Raw genomic sequence first — 24,041 nt, forward strand, 5'->3', positions numbered from 1 at the left:
AACAAAAAGTCAATGATAGATTCACTGCCTCCTGCAAGAGTAAAACTATCAGATCACCGGTCAGAAAAATAATCTGCAGTACCAAATTTCAGCCTGTTTGGTTCTTCAGGCTCTAGGGTCAATGTCAGCAGCAAAAACCCTAGTACCGTTAGCCAGATTTTATATGAGGATTCTCCAGTGGTTGTTAGCAACACAATGGTCGATATTTTACCAACACATGTCAACTCAGATACAAATCACTCAGACATGCAAGAGAGATCTCAGGTGGTGGATTCAATCAGATCATGTTCTACAAGACCATAGTGACCATGGACACTCCTCAGCTGGGGAGGAGGGGCACTTTCTGGGGAAAACAGTACAAGGTATGTGTCTGCCTGAAGAGGCCAACTTGCATATCAATGTCCTAGAGATGAGAGTAGTCCTTCTAAGATGCTCTCCCTCTAGGGACAACTGCAATCTAGATGGGCAATACGTCAGTAGTTTGGTACCTCAACAAACAAGGAAAGAGCAAATCATACCCTTTGTGTCGAGAAGCACTGTTTTCTCATAGAGATGCACATTCCTAGGAAATCCAATTTGATAGGCAGACAAACTGAGCAGGTACATTCTTCTACTTTCCAAGTGGTCTCTCAACAAGAAAGTAATGGAAATGATTTTTTGTCAACAGGGCCAGCTTTGCTGCAATCTCCAAAACAGCAAATGCAGCAGCTACTTTTCTCTAATCCTGCTTCAGGGGGAATTACTGAGGGATGCTCTACTTCTTGATTGCTCCCCCTGCCAGTCTACTTTATACATACCCACGAATCCCATTGATTCCAAAATTTCTGCAGAAAGATGTGAGGTTGAAGAGTAAAGTCATCCTCATCGCACCTTACTGGCCTCAACAAGGTTGGTTCCCCTAACTTTGGTCTGACTTGCTTCATCAACTTTGGATTTTGGATCCAGTTCCAGACCTCCTGTCTCACCTGATGGGCATGGTTCATCCAGACCTTTCAAACCTCAGGCTGATGGCATGGTTTCTCCAATTCCATTAGTAGACAGTCAACCTATGCTCTCTTCCCCTGTCTGATATATACATTTATCTTCCCATAAATCTTCTACATGAAAACTTTATACAAGTAAATAGAAATGATTTGTTTACCAGGCACAACAGAATCATGTTGGCCCTTTTTTAGCTTTGCTACATAACATCCTGGAGTTTTTGGGTCTTGCATTTTAAAGAAGGAGCTAGTTCCTCAACCATTAAAGTTCAGCTGGCAACAATATCAAATTTTCACACTGGATTTTAGATGCTTCATTGGCCTCTCATAAAGTATACAAAACTTTCTTGTGAGGCAATATTTTTGAGACCCCAGTTTAAGGACCCTACCCATGCCCATAGAATTTCATTTTGGTACTGCAGACTCTCATACATTCCACATTTGAACCAGCAGCTAAATATGACCTTAATCACTTTACTTGGAAAACTGTTCTTCTGGTAGCTATTACCTCTGCTAGATGAATTGCAGAGATTCAAGCCTTGTCTTAAAACCTCCACACTTGATCTTCCACAAGGATAGAGATGCTATGAATGCCTCCTTCCCTCCCAAAGTGGTATCAGAATCTAATATCAACCAATCCATTAATTTACCAGTATTCTTTCCAAATTTTGCAAACAAGGGTGAATACATATTACATTTATTGGATGTTCACAGGCAATTGTGTTTTTATCTGCACAGAACAAAAGAGACAGTAAAACAGACCAATTGTTTGTTTCCATTGCAGACTTGAAATTAAGTAAACCAGTCACAAAATTTACTTTAGCCAGATGGCTAATTGATTGCATTTCATTCATATATGACAAATTGGCTATTACCTTGCCAAAACCATTATGAGCTCATTCAGCTAGATCCATAGCAACTTCTTCAGTCTTTTTATCCAGAGCTTTCATAGACAACATATGTGCAGCAGCAACTTGGGATAATCCCCATGCATTTGTTACTCATTGCAAACTGGATCTCATCTCTAGAAGCAGGGCTTCGTTGGTTCAACTGTGGTCAGGAATATACTTCCTTAGAGTCCATCCAGGATTATAGGTAGCTGGGAGCTCTGTTCCATAAGTTGAGGGTAGAAGGAAAATTGACAACATCAGATGAAGAAGTTATGTACTCACCATAATGTTCCATCTGTGTTGTCCATTTTCTTTCTTCCTTAGCTTCTCACCTGCCAGCCTCCATCTCTTCTTTTTACAAACTTCTGGAAGAGCATGTCTTTACAGGGACATCACTATTCTTTATACTGAGTTCCAGATATATTTTTTCCTCTATAAAACACATTTTCCTTACTAGCAAATTCAGCAAACAACATCTGAGGGGACTTAGGGCAGGTGCATTATGGACAAGGGATGAGCTCGAGAGCTTCTTGGCTACCACGAGATTTAGTAACGGCTAAGTCAGATCTGAGGATTGAATCTGAAACCATCAGTTGAGGAAGAATGAAAATGGACAAAACGTGGAACATTATGGCGAGTACATAACTTCTTTTTACTATGCACAGTTGCCTGTCCTGCACTTTGTTTATAAACAGTGTAGACAACATGTATGCTACAGCTACTAAAGCAGGAAAAAAGTAAATTAATATAAAACTGTGTTCATTATGATAGGAATAGCGCAGTATGTAATAACGCTTGCTGCTAGCCCATGATTCATTAATACTACACAATTTGCATGATTCACACATTGGATTTATAAAGCAGGAACACATTGGGGTCTTACTTAACAAAAATTATTTGAATATTTATCTTATATCTTAGCACATATTTTGTCAAGCATATGCTACCTTCTAACATATTCTTTATATCACATGTTTGTCATTTTGGAGTATTTCTGTTACTTGCGTTAAACATTTCTTGCCCCTTTTTCAAATTTTAATTACATGGCCGTCTATATGATTATAACACCTTTAGGTTGGGATTCTTGTTCAAAAAGTTCATTAGCTATACCAACATTTATTCTTGTTCTGCTGTGTATTGTGTATATACTTTATTTTTGGCCTGTGGCCCACTCTGTGACTGAAAATGAGTCTTTTTATTTGTCCCCATACCCAGTTATCAAATTAATCAATACACAAATAAATTAAATAGGTGATAAAATAAGAAGTAGAAATACCTTAACAGTACTACCTGCAATTAATTGATCTTGATATAGGTGTACATCAATAAATGCATTTTTTCATCTGAGTAAAACAATTCATTGTGTTAGAAGCTGTACTATAATAACACACATATGGAATAATTTAAAGACATGGAACCTGTGAGAATGCATTTTGTTAATGGTGCTGAGAGCACCGGTTAGTCAAAATGTTTCTAGTAATACCATCACAAAAGGGCAAAGTAATATCTTAGTGGTTAAGATCTCTTCCTTACACCTCAGTGGCTCAGTGTTCAATCCTGGCATTTAGTCACTGTTGGCATGGAGTCTGCATATTTTTCCTGTGTCAGAGTAGATTTTTTTTTCTAGGTTCTTTTTCTCCCACATCCCAAAAACTTGTTTGTTCATTGACTACTCTACATTGACCACATTGTCGAAATGGAGAGATGATAAGTCAGCAAGCAAAGGAGAACAGTATTGCTTGAATTGAATTCATCCTCAAGTCTTGGTGAGTACCTTCATGAGGTGGACCCTGTCTTTCACAAAATATCACCAAGATGACACTGATATATAGACTGTACTTTATATAGCATATACTTTATCATGGAAAGAAGTAGTTTAAAAAATAAAAAGATAGCTGAGTGCAAAAAACGCAGGATAAAAACGTGTCCAATCCTGGTAGGTACAGTGGTGCCAGGACTGGAAAAATGACAGTGTAGAATCCTCAAGACCTGGAAACATTCCTACAATGGGGCTAGGCTAGGCCCAGAGGGAGGATGCCCCCCCCCCACTGTTGTAGAAGGAAGTAGCAGTCCACAAAAAAAATCACAAAAATTGATAGGCCAAAAAAGGAATCATAAAGATGACAGAGTGGACTACTGAGGATAAGAAAGAAATGATGGATTGTTACTATTATGCAAGAAGCGCAGAATTTCCAGACAGAAGAGATACAAAAGGATTAAGAGAGAAATTAGAGGAAAGAAAATCAATTACACAAGAAAAACTGTCAGAAGCTTCAAATAAAAAAATGTGTTCATTAATACAACAGATTTCTGAAAAACATTATATAGACCAAGAAACCTTGGGCCATTTGGAAAAAGAAGCAACTGAGAAAGTGTGAAAATATAAAGAACACAATCTAGATACCTTTGAAAGATTTAAAAAAGAAATATGGACATGGGAAAATAAGAGAGATCTGATATGGTGGAAAATTTATGCAAAGGAGAAAGCTAAATTAATCAACGCAAAAAAGGGCAGCCCCAAAGATATTCAAAGAGAAATACAGGCAAAGTCATCCACATATGGAAAAATTCACAATAAAATAATAAGATCATAAACAGCAAATGTACAACAGAAGGTAAGTAAAGTAGAAGTTAAAAAATAGAAGATGAAATTATGGAATATTTGTGAAGTAAAGGATTTAGTGCAGAAAGTCAAGCACAAGTTACATTACAGCATGATGAAACCATGAGTCCCCAAATTAAGAAGAAACAGGAGGAGCATGAGACATCTGAAGAAGAAATATGGACATGGGGAAGAAAAACAGATTTAATGTGGTGCAATATTTATGAAAAGGAGGAAGCAAAACTAATCAATACAAAAATAACAGCACCAAAGATATCTGAAGAGAAATACAGGCAAAGACATCTATCTGGACATGGAAAATTTTACAATAGAAAAAATAAGAAAACAAAGAGGAAAAGTAGAAAAGAGGATTAGTAATGGAGAAGTTAAAGACGTAGAAACTAAGTTTATGGATTACCTGTGACATGAAGGATTCAGTGTAGAAAATCTAATTCTGACAACATTACTGCAGGATAGAGCAATGGAACCCCAAATTAAGGAGAAACCAGTTGAGCAGGAAATATCTCATCAGTTGCCATATGATGATACGTTGGCACCTTTCATAGGAATCAGTACAAATGTTCAGTTAGAATTGCACAGAAAAAGAAGAATCAGGAAACTGTGGCAACTCTGACCTAGTCAATGTTGTGGAGTGATAGGCCAGTGAGCACCCGTATGAAAGAGCAACCGATGACACAAGATGAAACTGAAGAGAATGTGACACAGGAAGATGCACTGGAACTTTCTATAGAATGCCCACAGGAAATGGAAAACAAAGAATGTGCCCTCAGTTTAGAAGAAAGTGATCTAAGAGAAGAGTTGCTTGATTTACTAGAAATGGGCAGACATATTAAGATCAATAAAAGAAATAGATTGCAGAAAGTCAATAAAACCCAAAAAGTTAGAAGTTTGATAAAACAAATGAGCACAGTAATTAGGACTGTACATAGAGATTCATGTGATATAACAGAAGTAAATGGGATATATTACTGTGCAGCTAAATTAATAACAGATAAAGGCTTACCACAAAAACACATGTTAGTAAGGGAAAGGAAGGGGCTATCATGGAGGTATCAAATAAAGAAAACTATAAAGCAATTAAGACAAAATGTGTCATTGTTAGACGCGTATAGAAGAGGGGATAGATCAACAAAAATCCTCAGAAAGCTAGATGTGATAACAGCAATGTGCAGTATCAGAACAGAACATGATCTATTGTGCACTTTCATAAATAGTAAAATAAAAATATCAGCACAGGCAGAAAAACTTAGAAGATATGTAGATAAATATAAAAGAAAAGTACAAAATAAACAATTTACTGATGACCCAAAAAAGTTTTATAGAGAATTTGGAAAAAGGCAAAAGGAATTGAAACACCACAAAAAAAAAAAGAAATAGATAACATTTTAAGAAATATCTATGAAGATCATGTGGAACATGAAAAAAGATGCTAAATGGATAGAAGAAGTGAAAGAAAGAATAAGAAGTTCAAATGTACAGGATATGAAATGAGATGAAGTAACGGCCAACGAGATTCAAATAGTTAAGAAAAGCTCCTAATTGTAAAATACCAAGCCCAGATGCAGAACCTAACTTCTAGCTAAATATCTTAACATCTTTACATGAAGATTTAGCCATGAGTAAGAACTATTTATATGTGAATCCTGACCAGACACCAGCCTGGTTAACAGTAGGAAAAACAATACACCTACTTAAGAGTGATCTTGCAAGCTATTCTAAAAATTATAGACTAATAACTTGCCTTTCCGATGACATATAAACTATACAATGGAATTCATGCCTACAGAGTTTATAGTCATTTAGAAGAAAACTCAGTCATGGCAATAGAACAAAAGGGTAATAAAAGAAAGTCATATGGAACAAAGGATCATTTATGTTAGATAATGTCATAATGGAGAACTGTAAAAAGGGAAACTATAAAAAAGCACTTAACAGTATCCCACATTCATGGATAAAAATGTGCTTAAAAATGTATAACTCACACCCTACACTAATCAATTACATTACAGTGACCATTAAACAGTAGAAAATGACTTCACAGCTAAGCCAAGATAAAGGACAAATTATTATTCCAGGGATAAAAATTCAAAGGGGGATATTCCAGGGTGACTCTCTGCCACCACTGCTATTTTGTCTTGCCTTTAAATCCTTAATTTGTCTACTTAACAGATTAAGTCATGGCTAGAATTTTGCTCCCAGAAAACAACAAAGTGTAAAAACTTCTCATCTTTTTGTAGATGATTTACAACTGCACAGTTTATCAGATGAGGAAATGAAAGCACAACTGCAAGTAGCCAAACCTTTTTCAGATGCCATGTCATTTGTTCTTGATAAATGTGCAAAAGCAACCTTTAAAGCTGCAGCACCAAGGAAACATCAGTTTGGGGCAGGAATGTGATATAAAAGAACTTGAGTAAGAGGGAGTGTATAAATATCTAGGAGTTGAAGAAGGATCAACAATAAAACATGAATGAATGTTAATAAGACTTAGTAATGAATATTTTAGAAGACTTAAATTAATACTGAAAACAGTGTTGACATCTTGGAACAAAGTCCAAGGTATAGACCAATTTGCTCTTCCTGTCATAACTTACAGTTTTGGAGTGATTGACTAGCCCCAAAAGATGTTGGACAGGAAAAACTATAAGGATGCTTCATGCTCATCGCTTATGCAAATTAGTGCATACCAAGATTATATATTCCCCATTCTGAAGGAGGTATGGGCCTCCTTGAAATTCATTACATGTATAGCTCTGCAATCAGAGGACTGCTTACATATCTGTTCAACTCTCAAGACCCAAGCATAGTGACATTTTTGAAACATGAGGAGAATAAGTCTAGGTTTGCTGCCCTGCTTAGATTTGCAGAAGCAAATCAGTGTCAACCAGGAATGGAAATCAAACCACAAGTAGATAGAAATCAGGCAGCAACTCAATGTGCAAAAAAGAAAAGAAAGAATATAAGGTGAAGGATCAGATGAGAAGGCAAGAAATGTGGAAAATGCATATGTAGGTTTTGTGAAATAGAATTGGAAACAGTCACACATTATGTTGTCGGTTGTAGTATACTAAAGGCAGAAGGACTGTATAATGAAAGGCATAATAATGTGGCAAGACTGTTGCACTGGGGATTATTTAAACATTATAATATTGACGTAGCTGAAAAACACTGGAAACATGAGTCATAAAGCATCATAGAAAATGATGAAGTTTATATCACATGGGATTACCCATTACCAACAGTTAAAAAAAATAGATGCGAGAAAACCAGATATAGCAGTCCATGAAAAGAAGACAAAAGTAACACTGATCATTGAAATTGCTACACCGACTGATTACAGTATCTTACATACAAAGAGACACAACATCATAAAATACCAGGATCTGCAGGCAGAAACAAGGGAAATGTGGAAGAAAGATTCCCAGACAGTTCCAGTAGTAGTAAGAGCAATGGGTCTTATAAAAAAAAATACAGTCATACTTAGATATGTTACTGATGCATGTGACTCCATACAAATTGCAGAAGGAGTCATTACTGGGCACATTGTGGGTGCTGTGAAGATCACTTCCAGCTAACATCAAAGATTGAAACAATACTAATTTCATGAACTTTAATTATACTTTTGACTTAGGAATGGGGTCCATTCCTGTCATGGTAATAGATACCTAAAAGACTTTGAGAAATTAAAAAAAGTGAGAAACCACATATATTGTTTTTAGCCCTGCACTGTACCCATGTTTTATGGTTGATTCCATTATCATGTTAACAAATCAATTAATAAGCAGATGAAATAAACATCATTAACATACAGTTATTCTACAGAATAAAATAAAATACCTTAAAAAAATGTCTTCATTAGCAAGTAGTTAGGGTTGCTATGGATTGGGCTAACACAGGACTGTAAGGGCTGCACAGGACAATCGGGGTGAGTAATGGGTGTAGGGCAGCTGTAGCATACAAGGGAAGAGATGAGATGCATAGCTAAAGAAGTAGGTGATTTCAGGGATAGAGAAGTAGAATCTGGAATTTTGGCAAAGGCAGTGGATAGAGAAGCATAAAGCCCTGATAACCTACTATAATATTCAGACAAAAGCCAGCAATGAAAAAAGGAAGACAACAGGCCCATAATTATGGTTAATAAATTGATAAAAAAAAACAAAACCATTATAACAGCAATGAAGTGGAGGAAAAATATTTCAAATGGGAATTAAAGGAGATGAAGTCTGTTGTTTACCAACAGAAAAAGAGCTAATACAGCTGGTGAAAACCCTAAAAATGGAAGAAATGTGTTATACCTTATACTCACTAGTAGGATACTCATTAAAAAAAACAAACGTGTAGAAGCAGATTGAGAAGTGTAACCATGTTAATGTTGGCTTGTTGCCCTGGTTACATTGGAGCATTGATTCTGAGCATCTATAATTATAGCAGAGTGGATTAGGACTAGGTTGGTAACATAATGATGAGGAGATGGAGAGAGACGCACGATGGCTGACAGGGAGATGGAGAGAGATGCATGATGGCTGGCAGGGAGATGGAGAGAGACGCATGATGGCTGACAGGGAGATGGAGAGAGACGCATGATGGCTGACAGGGAGATGGAGAGAGGTGCATGATGGCTGACAGGGAGATGGAGAGAGACACATGATCGCTGACAGGGAGATGGAGAGAGACACATGAATGCTGACAGGGAGATGGAAAGAGGCGTATGATGGCTGACAGGGAGATGGAGAGAGATGCATGATGGCTGACAGGGAGATGGAGAGAGATGCATGATGGCTGACAGTGAGATGGAGAGAGACGCATGATGGCTGACAGGGAGATGGAGAGAGGTGCATGATGGCTGACAGGGAGATGGAGAGAGACACATGATGGCTGACAGGGAGATGGAGAGAGATGTATGATGGCTGACATGGAGATGGAGAGAGACGCATGATGGCTGACAGGGAGATGGAGAGAGACCACGATGGCTGACAGGGAGATGGAGAGAGATGCATGATGGCTGACAGGGAGATGGAGAGAGGCGCATGATGGCTGACAGGGAGATGGAGAGAGAGACGCATGATGGCTGACAGGGAGATGGAGAGAGACGCATGATGGCTGACAGGGAGATGGAGAGAGATGCATGATGGCTGACAGGGAGATGGAGAGAGACGCATGATGGCTGACAGGGAGATGGAGAGAGACGCATGATGGCTGACAGGGAGATGGAGAGAGATGCATGATGGCTGACAGGGAGATGGAGAGATGCATGATGGCTGACAGGGAGATGGAGAGAGATGCATGATGGCTGACAGGGAGATGGAGAGAGATGCATGATGGCTGACAGGGAGATGGAGAGAGATGCATGATGGCTGACAGGGAGATGGAGAGAGACGCATGATGGCTGACAGCGAGATGGAGAGAGATGCATGATGGCTGGCAGGGAGATGGAGAGAGACGCATGATGGCTGACAGGGAGATGGAGAGAGACGCATGATGGCTGACAGGGAGATGGAGAGAGACGCATGATGGCTGACAGGGAGATGGAGAGAGATGCATGATGGCTGACAGGGAGATGGAGAGAGACGCATGATGGCTGACAGGGAGATGGAGAGAGACGCATGATGGCTGACAGGGAGATGGAGAGAGACGCATGATGGCTGACAGTGAGGGCTGTGAAATGTAAAGAATGTGCAGAACTTATTAACACAGTAGTATTAAAGAGGATAATAGCAACTGGCATAGATGAAAGAAAAAGTGAGGGATGGTATAACACAAAAGAGAATGTCTGATCAAAAGTGAAGCATAAAAGGAGACAATAGACAGAAAGGCATATAAGAGGACTAAGAAAATGTATGGGATGACTATGTCTGAGGTCATAAAAAGATCAAACAAGGTCTCAAAAATAAATGACTTTGGGCACAAGATAAACACAAAAGGTTCTTAGACACAAAGGAGATTCAGGAACATGGCTAAATTTAGCACCAGATAACCAAGGTGGCTGCATAGGTCCCAGTGCTGGAAGGAGCCCACATAAACATTAAAAAATGAAAAAAAGTAAAAATGTCTCACAATTTTCATTTCAGCAGCACATTTGTCAAGCCAGAATTTTGGGGTATCTGTTACTAACGCAGGAACATTTGAGCAGCACATTTGCCAGCCCTATAAAGCAGGATAGCTGACAATAATGCAGGAATGTTTGAGCAGCACTTTTGTCAGAGCAGTCAGCTTTAAACTCCAGAAAAAAATGTATTGTCCAGGAGCTAGTTAACGCAGTACATTAAAACAAGTCAGTTTACTTGTCAGAAGCATTAACAAACGTATTTACTATAACCACAGGCTACTTTCCATTCCTTTGATCACAAGCAAACATCTGATTTGTGTACAGTCCTAGAAAGTGCTGTAACTGCATTCTGGATTATTACTATGTAAAGGATGGACCTGATTATACAAGCAGGAACATGATGATAGGTATCATGTCCTTTAGGTATCATCCTTAGTTTCCTTGTTTTGTTGACTGCTGACAGTGTGTTTATTATTTGGCTGTGGGTAATCTGCACATCATGAAGTCTAAATATTTAATGTTAATAGTTTAACTATGAAAAGATTTTTAATGTAGCATTTTGTAGGCATATGAGTGTGCAATGCACTGTGCATGGGACATTTTTTTTGTCACTTAGCACAGATCATGCCTCTCAACCTGTTTGAGACAGAAATCTGAACAAAGCCATAAATAATGGGGAGAGGGGGACAAAAGCCCACATTTTTTAAAGATTGCTCTTGCAATTGTAGGAAGTTGCTAGACTAGCAGGTTTTGCATTAGCATGTATTTTCTGAAGGGTATGAAGTCTGAAACTCAGATGTCTGTCATGATTTTCTGACTTCAATCTTCAATGATTTGCCAATGATTTGCCAGAAAATCACAATTTTATTTGGAAGCAGACCAAAAATATGAGGCAAAAATCTGGATATTCTGTGAAAATGTGGACAGTTGAGAGGTATGGTGCAGATAAGTATGGCTATAAGTTGTTAACGAGCTGCTTCCTGTAGAACTGGACTTGATTCTCTTTGCCGTCATTTGTCTTCTGTGTGGCTCAAGTCTTTTCATCAGATAGTGCACTTGGGCCTTTCTTAAAAAAGGAAACATGTTCAGTGGGCTGTCCCAGGCTATTAGCAAATGCTTTAGCATCTCCCATTTGAATTCTTGCACCTATCCTATAGCTACTACTTATATAATGCGGTGGTGCAGCAGTAGCATTGTCACCTCACAGCAAGAGGTTCTCCTGTTCGATTCTCGTCTGGAGCGCCTTCTGTGTGGAGTCTGCATGTCCTCCCTGCGGTCGAGTGACATTCGAAAGACATGCGTGAATGGGCATGCCTTCGTTGCAGGTTGAGCATTGAGCTGGCACCTTGGCACTGTAAAAATCTACTGCCAATCATTAGCGGACCAGAGTTCCACTGTGGCGACCCCTAACCAGGAAAAGCCAAAAAAAGAACAACAACATCCTGTAGTTACTTACTAGTTTTTCACTATAGGCTATTTCACTATGAATCCCAACATGTTCTGTGTAGTTTAATGGGTTGCCAGATGCATTCTCAGTGCATTTGAGTGTCAGTGGAGGAGTAGTGTTTTGTTACTAATGCTAAATTGCTTTTCAGTGCGAGAATGTTTTGTTTGTTTCTTTTTCAAATGGTGGCCAGTGCTTTTGCTGTAATTTTTTTAAAATCCAAATCTCTGCAATCAGTGTAAAAGTAAAGAAGAAAACAGCATGCATATTGATATGTTTTAAATAGTGATTATGGAAATTGGGGAGAGCCAGACAAGTAATGGGATATTGGTATGGGGGGAGGGGGGTGCTGCTACAGTAACCCTGCCTAGGTCTTGATTAGAATCCAGCTCTATTCAGGAAGACTGGTTATGAGAGATTCCATGCAGAAGACAGGGATATAAAGACAACCAAGAGAGGTGCTGACATATGATTAATCATAGGGGACAGATGAGTTGCAACCCCATACATATAAGGAACTAATAGAAATTCTTGGAGGGTATCAGGAAAGATGTGTAGCTTCCATTTTGGCTTCAGAGTAGTTAGTGTAGTAAGACTGTATGGTAGCCTACAGCTGTACTTACACAGTGTTGGAGGTCCAGGACAGAGTCAATTAGTTGCCAATGGTCAGTGTCACTTTTATCAGTAAGGTATTGGATTCTATGGAACAGACTGGACATGTCCCTGATACAGTTTGACAGACAAAGAATGGCATGGCCTTCTGTAACTACAGATCTTCTCAGTCCATTTCAGTACAATCCTCCAGCTGGCATTATAGCTGCTGTAGGTAAAGAGAATAAAATAAATACTGTAGATGGACGTCGGTTAGGCATCTGAACTTATACCACATAGGCTGCTGAGGAAGATGAAGGAATGGAGAAAGACAGATTAGTAAGGTACAGTGAACTGGCACTCATTTGGCAAGGAATGGATAGTGGTAAGTTAACAGCTAACTAACCCTCAAGTTGTTGCATGGTTCACAGGAAGGATTGGTCCTGTGTAAAACCCATGTATAACATGTTGTAAAACGTAATGATACCAGATTAGGTGTGGTTGATGGTTATGTTGAGAAGCACAGATTTCAGGATGACTAGGTAAAGATAGTGAAGTAGAGAGATAACTAGTAGGTGAGATTTAATAATAAAAAGGTTATGTTTTTCACATTGCTGAGGGAGAGACAGAGTGACTTTTATAGGCTATGGAGGTAAGGTAAAGGAAGCTAGAGAAGAAAAAAATCATGAATGACCACCAGTTCTTCATATTCTTGCAGAGTGGTATGAGAGGGCTAAAGAGAAGGCAGTATGATACTAAGCCGTTTTGTGCACTGGCTGACTCACTGTCATCCGGACGTTGTTCTGTAGTGCATTGTAGAGCTATATTTAAAAATGTTTGTACAGTTCTTATGGCTTTATTGAAAAACAACATAATACTAAAACAGCTGTAGCAATACCTGTGTGCAGGTGCTGGACAGCAGCATGCTAGAATACAGAAGGTAATATGATATGGGTTAATCATAATTTTAGAAGTCATATGGCAGGTTGTGAGACTGAAAGCTAAGAAGATGGTTATAAAGGCAACTGTAATCACTGAATGAATTTTAAAAATATTTCAAAGGAGTTTATAGACAAGGCAGGTGACATCACTGACAAAAGTGATGCATGAGACAAATAACTTACACTCCTCCTGACTCTGTTTTTTTCACATTGTTTTAATACTCAGATCAAATGGGAAACTGATTCATCTTTGAAAGTTACAAACAGTGAAAAGAACAATAAAAATATTTCTGAACAGTTAGCTGTGTCGTCATTCTTTTAAATATATAACTATATTCTTTAAGTGAGGTTGCAGTTAACCACTTGTTCTTGGCCTTCATAAATTATTGTTTCTTGTATGTTACAGAAGAATAAAATATGTGAATGCATTCATCTTCACCATATTAACTAAATGTCTTTAATTGCTCAGATCTTTTCCTGCCCTTAATTACTGCAAATTTCATAGCGTTCACATGCCTCTCCTTCATGTAAGTTTCTTTTGCTACGTTCTTGAAGTGTAGATCAGTCTGTCATTTATAAGGAGTCTAATGCTGCTACAGGTTTAAGGACTCTTAGATTCCATGTTCTGATGTTGAGCTGACAGAATTGTCAATAATCCTGTGTCATTTGAGCAGACAAAGATAGCAGTGCTGTATCTGGGGAATGCTAAAAGGGGATCGCAACACTACAGCTTAAAAAGCACTCTGCAGTTTCTAGCAATGACACCCAAACTTCATGACAAACCTACAGGAAAATAAAGAATGCAACCAGCTGGAAGATTTTTACTATCTTCTGACTGCTTGGCTTTGTTTGATAAATTAATTAATTTAATATTAGAAACTATAATATTGCTATTACCTTTATTACTATTAAGGGATAATATTATTGTATAATTCCTGGTGACATCATGATGCACATTAAGTTTACATATTCTTTTCAACAATAATTTATAAAAATTGCTTAAAACTTTATCAGACTATATAATTCCGCAGCTTGGGACAAATTTATTCACTTATAGAGTACACTGGTAATATTTTGTGGGTTAAGTTGCTTATTAAAAAAAGACAGAATCTCTTGTCAATAGCTTAACAGGCAGAAGAGTAAACCTGTTATTATCTCACCATAAACTAAGACTGCTATAACATATGTGCTTCAAGAGAAATCAAATGTGTTTTAAGAAGGCTCACAAACAGCAGTATTAACTCTAGGTTTTTGCTTGCTCTTTCTTACTTACTGTTGTTTTGAGTCTAAAGTAGAGTTGCTTGGGTGGATTGTGATGATGATGATGACGATGATGATTATGATGAAGAGCATACAATCAGCACAGAAAGAAGATTTACATTACCGCTGTGCTGGCAGGAAGGAATGTTCCTTTAATGCTCAGTTTCACTGGTGGTGCTTAAATGCTGATGTAACACTTAAAATCAATTCCATGCTTTTTTTTCCCCCCAGTGCACTATCTGCAATGGGAGACACAACAAATTATTGCTTTGCTGACTGTCTCTGACAGTTACTAATTATGTCACTATGGTAATGTATTTCCTACAAGCAGAACAGGAAAATAGCAGGGCAGCCTTATCATAGCAGTTCAGTAGTTCATAAAGTAGCTTTGTTGAAGATAAGCTTTCTTTTATCACACTGACTGAGCTGAATGGGAGGGTTCAATCAAACTGAAAAAAAAAAGATCTGTAACTCTGTATTCCTTGGCTTACATGCACTGGATTCCATCCCTGGCTTACTGTTTCTCATATTCTGCCAGTTCACAACTTTTGTTTGCTGAGCCAGGAAGGGAATAGCACTGACCTTCTATCTGGGAAGTTACCTATGTGACTGCATTCCCATGCATTCATTCTTGCATGAGAAAATAGGATGTGGCACTGAAAAACTGCCATATTATTAGCAGAAATGCCATTATTCTGGTAGCTGCTGCTAAGAGGTCATATTCTATGTGTGATGTATCAATGCATAAAGTTTTGGGGGGGACAAAAATCCAAGTAGTAAATCTGGAAAGTCTTGATATTAAGTGCAGTCTCCCTGAGCAGTTTGACAGCCAGAACTTACAAAAAAAATTCTGATCAGGAACAGGTGTCAGCACGTTGTTTTCATCAGCATGCCCACAGTCCAGAAATGTAAAACAGGAGAATAATATCGATGGACTAGACATTATTTTCTTTTGCTGTATTATAGCATCCTAAACCTTCAAAATGACAACTCCCTAATGTGTTTTCTGGTTCTGTCATTGTGTAAACATGCTAAGAGATAATGCAAACAGGGAACTTATGAATATTCAAGCATATGAAGATGCCAACATTAAAAATTCAATGGACCACAGAATATTTTCAGTTGTAGGTAGCCATCTATGCAGTTTTATCCTGTTCCTTTTTCCCAAATATCTCAAATCCACTAAATAGTTCACCAACATTCAGTATTTCATTTTAAAATCCTACCAGCTTCTCTGCAAAGATATTGTCCTTTAAGTATGATTTGAACCTTCTAATTGCCCTGAATTCTGTCTTAAGTCTGGTGACAAAGATTGTTTAGCCTATATAATTATCACATTTTCCTACCTGCGTGAAAAGCTGTAAATGTTAAATTACAAAGCACTTCATCATTGTTCCCAACTCCTCATAAAAAACATCCACCTCCCTTTCTTTAACTGTTTTTTTTTTTCAAAAAACATTTTTATTTTGTTTTCATTATAAACATATGCAAATGTACATATAACAAATACAAAAAAAAAAAAATAAAACTATTTACTATATATACATTCATCCATGATAAACAATCATTTTATCCATGAGAAGTTATCAATATTTGTTCAAAAGGTTTTCCAAATTTTGCCATGCTATTTTTTATGAGTAATGTTATGAGTTCTATATCAAATGGTTTGCAGTTCTTTTTTACAAACAACTTTTGCTAAATTAATACAATCTTTAAACATCAAATCTTGTTTATTTTTCCAGTTCAAAATAATAACTTTTCTGGCAATTGCAAGAATTGACCAGAGTAAATGAATCAGAGATTTAGGTATTACATAAGGTATAGGAACACTGAATATGATTAGTGAGTTAGAAATATGACAGTTATCAGACCATAAGGCATTTACAAAATATCACATTTCCAACATTTACTTTCACTGTTTTTGAGTATAAGATTTATTTTATGTGGTGTATAGAAACTCCTTTTCATAAATTTCCATGTATATAATCTCCAATATAATGAAGAAGAGGTACCATATGTAGAATTCAATAACAATTTTTTGGATTCATCAGATATTTGTTTTCCATTGATCTTTACATAGTAATTCCAAAAATCTGAGTCAAACTTTAGAGTGTCTTGTCTTAGTATCTTATAGATAGGTGCAATACTTAATTTTTGATTATCTGTTTTTTCAAGACACCAAATAAAAAGCTGAATCAAACTAGGAATAAATTCATGCTCTAGGTTGATTGATACTTTCATTTTGTTTTCTGTAAACTGTCTTGACTATTATCAAACTACATAAAAGAGAGTTTAGTGGTTTAATACTCTTATTTTCAATAAACTGATGGCAGAATATCAAGTTATTTTCCTTTAATTTTTGCATTGCATTGATGTTGAAAGAATCTAGACACTCAGGGGAGTATGCTATAGGGAATATGAAAAATAGAAATTGTTTAATGTAATTACAACCAATTATATTTTTAAAATTATTAAATATTTGATTAATGCCATAAGAAAAATTATCAAACTTCTTATTAAATAAACAAAATTCACGTAAAAGCCAATGAACTCTACTTATTCCATATTGTTCCTTTAATTGATTTTCTATAGTTCTGACATCATTATATGAATCTCATTTATTGTAATATTACATTAATTATATCTGATTTGGAATAAAGAGCTAAACTAGGGAATGCTATCTTGTTACTGTTCCAAGCTCTAATGTGTCATTTATATGCAATCCTAGGTTTTAAAGGGAACCGTAAAAATTTAAGTAGCATGGAATCTAATTTTTTAAATAAGTTTTGGGAGGGGGTAGTATCAATGACTGTATATAAAACAAAATTTTAGGTAAAATTATCATTTGATTAAAGAGAGCCTATCCTCCATTGTGAAGAACATTTTATTCCATATTTTGATTAGTTCACTAATGGTAGTTATTAAATTATTGTAGTTTAGTTTAACAGACTCTTTCCATGTACTCTTTATGCTGAGACACAAATATTCTAATGCATCATTCTCCCAATTAAACAGGCTATTCTCTCTTAAGTTTTTGTTGATCTTTTTGTTAATTAGTAATGTTTTGGATTTATTATGATTAAATTTAAGCCCTGAAATTCTTTCAAACTTGTTTAAGGTATTTATAACATCATGCAAAGAACCATCAATATCACCTAATGTTAACAACATATCAACAAATAGCTGTATCTTAGGAAAATAGTCCTTATTAATTTGAAAGCCTTTTATATTTTGCTTGTTTCTGATGTATGTAGCAAAAGGTTCCATTGAAAGAGCAAACAATAATGGTGAAAAATGACAACCTTGTCTAGTTCTCTTGAGGATTTCTAGTGGTGAGGATAGACATGATCCAATTTTTGCATAAGCTTGTGCCCCACTATAAATTTTCATTTATAAGTTGACAAAATCTGAGAATTCAAAACCAATCAGAATTCTTTGTAGATAAGACCAACTAATAGTATCAAAAGCCTTTTCTATGTCTAGGCTAATGATAGTTGTTTTTTTATATTTGTGTGCTATGTCTATTAATGATACTTATTTAATAATGTTATCTTGTACTTTTCTATGGAGAATGAACCCTGTCTGATCATTGTGTATTAGATTAGGTAATATTTTCTTTATCCTATTATCTAATATTGTCATGTAAAATCTATAATCAGTGTTTAGTAATGAAATTGGCCTATTTGAATCACAAGATTTGGGGTCCTTACCTTGTTTTAATATGGGGGAGATAATCAAGTATTTCCATGATGGGGGTGTTATACATTTCTGCTTAACCATAGTAAAGGCACTCATCATTTTCTTTATTATATAGTCAGGAAAAATATTATATAGTTCAGGAATTATTCCATCCAGTCCTGGAACTTTATTATCCTTTACATGTTTTATTTGCTGTTCCACTTCTGTTAGTGTTATTTGTTTATTTAATATGTTATTTTGTTGCATTGGCACCTTAGTAGTTATATTTTCTTGAATACAAATATTTATTACATCAACTGTCTCCAAATGTGTTGTGTTATTATTTTTATCTTTATAGTAGTTTTTAAACACTTCTAATATGCCCATTAAGTTAGATGTACTCTTAACTGAACCATCGCTTTTATATTTAATCTCATTAGTAAGATTTTGATTGTTTATTTTTTTGGATCTTATCACTATTTTAGGAAAATATTTGGGATTTGCAGCATGAGATTGTAATTTCAATTTTTCCAGGTTTATGGCAACCTTATGATTCAGAATTTCTTAGTATTTTTGACTTAACTTAATAATTTCATTATGTGCTACTTTGTTATTTGGTTTTGCATCCATTTTTATCTTGTTTATTTTTTTGTAAGTCTAAAAGTTCTTTGTACCACTCTCTCCTTTTTTTTAAAGTACCAAGATTTTATTCTACCATATATATATATATATATATATATATATATATATATATATATATATATATAAACTTTAAAGGTTCCCATAGTATAGTATCAGTCACTTTACCATTATCATTTGTTTCCATAAACATGTCTATTTCTTTCGTTATCCATTCCCTAAAGTCATTTATCTTAGTTATGTAAGCAGGAATTCTCTGTAGAAATCTTAAATCATCTGTATGTGTAGTTAATGTAAAGTTTGTAGCATTATGGTCCTAAAGTGGACAAGTCATTATAGATACGTCACTTATTATAGAGTATATATTATTTGATACAAAGACCTTATCAATGCTTGTTTGTGTACCAAACTGATATGAATAGTGAGAATAAAATAAAGAATAATGTTCTCTTAGACCATGTGTATCTTTAAGGTTCATCTGGTTTGTAAAGTCATTTAACTTCTTGGCTTGAGATGTTAGTTTTATTTCACCATTTTTAGAAGTATTATTGCCTGATAATAGGCAGTTGAAATCACCTGCTGCTATAATTTCCCCTTTTGTATTTAAAATAATCAGGTCCAGATATTTGTCAACATATTTAGTACTCAGTCCTGGTATCCAGTATGTATTAATCAAAGTATAATACTTCCTATTAATTTCCAAAATAACCATACATAGCATCCCATCTTTATCTGAAATTGTATCTATAATTCTTGGCACAGTATAAGTATTTTTCCATAGGATAAGAGTGCCCCTTCTCTTAGTCTTAAAACATGAATCAGCCAGAATGGTATAGCTATTGAATGAGTATTTTTGTAGATCTTTTTTTAATAGATGGGTTTCCTGTAAAAAGATGATCTGGCCTTTATGCATCTTGATATATTTAAGCAAACCAGCTATTTTGACATTATTGTTCAAAGTATTTAATGATAAAAATGTATAAGCCATTGACTATAATGTGAATGTTATTACTAACTGAAAGACCTTTCTTCCATGTTGACTTGAAATCTACTTAAAACTTACTTATCATGGATGCATAACATGTATTAAGCACTACTTTCAAAAACTCAAAACTATTTATAAACACAAACATGAAACATAAAGTTTCTGGTTTAGTTAAAAACTTAACTAAACCATCTATTCACCACCTCTCCAATACCAAACAACACAAATTATCCATCTCTGCTTAGAATATAGTATAAAAACAAAAAAGAAAAGGATTATGAAAGCAACTAAAGACATCTGAATCCATGACATATACATTAGAATGAGAGTGTCCAATATATCTGAACCTGTATGAATATGTCACATATGATAATAGCACCTCTGATACGTAGATATGCCAGAAATGCACATCAGATCAAAGTATGTATAAGCATTAGAAGCTAAAGGTTAAGAAGATTGCCATTATTTCCAAGACTTTTCAAGAAACATCAGATAATTTAACCATTTTGTCAGTCATCTATCAAACATTTTTTATGTAAGAATCTGTTGAATATATATAACACTTATTGCAACATAACTATTATATTTTTCAATTATACACATATTGCTCATATGTATTAACAATATCTGGGTCTATATTAGATACTCAAAGTTACTGAACTTTGAATACGATATGATCGACACCATATCGTCGAAGTCTAGTAACACTGAATACCCATTAAAGACATGAAAAAAAGTCAAAAAGCAGAACTACTTACTTTAAGCAGGGGGGCAAGCCCACCTGCACCCCCCACACCCCCCACTACTTAAATATTCCAACTCTGAGACTGCACTACATTGAAGTAAATGGAAATCTCCCCTTACAGAGATTTGTGTTTACCTCTTCTATGTTCTGCGGTTTCACCGTTTACATGTCGACAATGTCAGATTCAACATTGTGGTCATTCGTGATTCTAATATAGACCCCAGTATTTATGCTGATGTCTTTCATCAGGAAGGGGGGAGAGAGAGAGAGACAAAAAAAGGGGGCCTCACAACCCTCTGTTTAGTTACTAACGGTTTAGTTATATAACATAAGTCTGGTGTTAATATGCATAATGAGTTTTCTAGTGCAGCTCCTAGTTCACTTGATGTCATTTAGTTACTAACAGTGTCATTGAATTTGCAGAATGTATGCATCTATAAGAGAACATAGGCATTTTCAAAGGAGTTAAATACTTTTATCAGAACTAATTATTTACCATTTAAAGTATCTAGTGAAGGATAACAGAATTTCAAGCGAAAATAATTCTAAGTACAACCATTTAACAAGTTCAAAAGGTCAAATGATGTCATCACCGTTGTTTTCTCAAGCTGCACCTTCATAAACTTGATAAAAAAGTATCTACATAGGCACATGCACTACAGAAGTTGTCTCTAGTGACAAAAAAAGCATTTTCAGTGGGAAATTCAGATCTTGAAGCTTTTAATGTTTACAGAAAGCAAAAAAAAAAACCCCCAAAAAACAAAAAAACACTCAAGCTGCATTGTCAGTGCATGTCATGAATCTCCACAATGAGAACAGTCACACAGACCACCAGTTTCCTCACAAAACATCAGCATCATGAAAAAAATAACCTTTTCATATAAAAACAGCTATTTAGAAGTAACAACAGCTGCCTCAAATCAGAAATCATATTATAACATTTCATTATCTATAAAACAACAGTAATGTACTGTATTAATGTTTAAATGTATCTAAACAAAGAGTCTAAAACATGTAGTTAGAAACACTAATCAGAAACACCTAGTTACCCCACCACTGACCTACTAGAAAAAAATGCACGTTGATATTAAGTCAAAGTTATGCTATTACTGAATAATTAGAAGACATACATCATTTGTAGTTATTTAAAAGAGAAAAGTATGTAAAGTACTTATAATGGGGAAAAGAGAGAAAAGGAACATTGGTAACAAAAAAGAATAGGAAGAAAGAAGAGAGAGAGAGAGAGAGAAATAATGTTATTTAAATACGTAGTACTATATGTAATTAGAAGAAGTAGATATAGAAAGGAAAAGAGAAAGTTAATTATAAAAATGATTCACATTACCTTACAGCATAGACACTTTCCAGAATCAAATATATTATGTTTCATAAACAAAGCATTTAAAATTAGAAGGAATTTATTCATTTGCCTTTTAGTTTCTTAGTTTTGTTTGCTCCTTCCTTCACAGACCATCCATTTTTTGTTGCCTGTCTCTTCAAACTCTGGGACAACCATTCAGTTTCTTCTATATCCAACAGTATTTTCTTCTTTTGGACAAATTCTACTGCTTCTTGTAGATAATGTGATTTTTATTCTTGCAGGAAAAAGAATTTGAGCTTCAATATCGGCTTTTTTCAAGGACTTAATTAGAGGAACACACTCCTTTCTTCTGGATATGACTGCAGAGGTGCAGTCATTGTCTAAATGAATAACTTTTTCACCCATCTTGATAGGGGTTAGATGAACTCAGAGATGAAGCTAGATTTGCTAGGGACTGATAAGCCCTCTCAATTCCAAAAGAGAGGGATTCAGGCATGTTTAATGCTGATGAAAACCGCTTATTGATGAATTGAATCATGCTAGCACCCTCCTCTTTCTCAGGAATTTCATATATTCTTATGTTATTCTTCCTTGCTCTACTTTCAAGGTCTTCCAGTTTCTTAATCAGCCTGGTGTTTGGTTTAAAAAGAAATTCATTGTGATGTTCATTTTCTGTCACTCTAGTATCCAGGTTAGTTACTGTCTCCTCTAAGGCAAAAATCTGTTCAGATTGTTTTTTTACTATTCCATTTAGAAGTTCCAGTTATTTACTGCATTCTTGTTTGATAATATCCATTTTGTTTTCGAATTTGTCCATTTTTAGTGACAGTTCTTGGATGTTTGTTATTATAAGATATATTTTTTTCTTCACTGCAGTCTCCTGGTGTGCGTTCTTCAAGTTGCTCATCTTGAGATCTCCAGTAGAAAACTTCTTGACAGGAATAATTAAAAAAATTCTCTTGACTATGTATTAATTTTTAGAAAATAATAAAGAGTCTATGTTAATCTAACTTTTAGTATACTTTTAGTTAGATTTTTCTAAAAATTAAAGTATATTTCCTGTCAGGATATTAAAATCTAAGCAGAGCTATGGATTTCTGCTGCTATCAGACTGGCATCTTGGCCATGCCCCCTTTAACTGCTTGTTTGAATGGCAAACAGCACAATGGTTTTGAAAACTACTTTCAGAGAGCATATGGTGTTTGCTCTTTTTCCGCTATTGTGTGACTGTTGAACTGGTAAATATAAGTTGGAGGGTGCTGGGGGACAGCAAAAATAACTTAAAGTTGTGTTCACTAAAATAGCATTCAGTGGTTCTTATTTTTCATTGATTTGTCCGTTGGGGAAAAAAACTCAAATAATGATGAATCTGAGAGCATTAGACTGTTTACTAAAAAAACCTTAGCAACTATTCATAGTCTTTTCTCACTGTCTTATATAGTCAGCTGTAAAGAAAACATTAAAACAAAGCAGCTTTATTGGAATAAACAAAACCTTATCTCATTATTGATGACAATTATTTCATAACTGTTGATATAAACTAATCTAAACATCTGACAGTTCACTTGCCATAGAGATTTCTCCACTATAGCCTAGCCATTCATAATTAGAGAAAAAGAAAACAAGACCATAGCATACATCTAAACTAGTAAAACAAATGAAAGTGTGACTGAATATTAATTATCAGTCTGCACCAACTTAATTTTCATACAAGTTATTACTTTTACGTGGATCATTTGCTAAGAAACATATATTAACCAATTAATTTCACAAGGTTCTCTGGCTGGGATACTTTTATATAGGTTTCCTTACCTATTCTGCCTTATTTGCAATTTACTTTACTCAGAGTGAATCCCAGTACTATTAGGCATTACTTTCCAGCTAGTGTTCCTTTAACT

At 35.5% G+C, this 24,041-nt stretch overlaps 1 long non-coding RNA gene across 1 annotated transcript in view; it reads right to left on the reverse strand.

The window, feature by feature from the left end:
* Positions 1-24,041, reverse strand: part of LOC122815867 — a 456,647-nt gene that overhangs the window by 319,238 nt on the left and 113,368 nt on the right. The gene's annotated exons all lie outside the window — the stretch shown is intronic.

The sequence above is a fragment of the Protopterus annectens genome, chromosome 11.part0, assembly GCF_019279795.1.
Source record: "Protopterus annectens isolate FY-2018-M chromosome 11.part0, PAN1.0, whole genome shotgun sequence".
NCBI classification, from domain to species: domain Eukaryota; kingdom Metazoa; phylum Chordata; order Ceratodontiformes; family Protopteridae; genus Protopterus; species Protopterus annectens.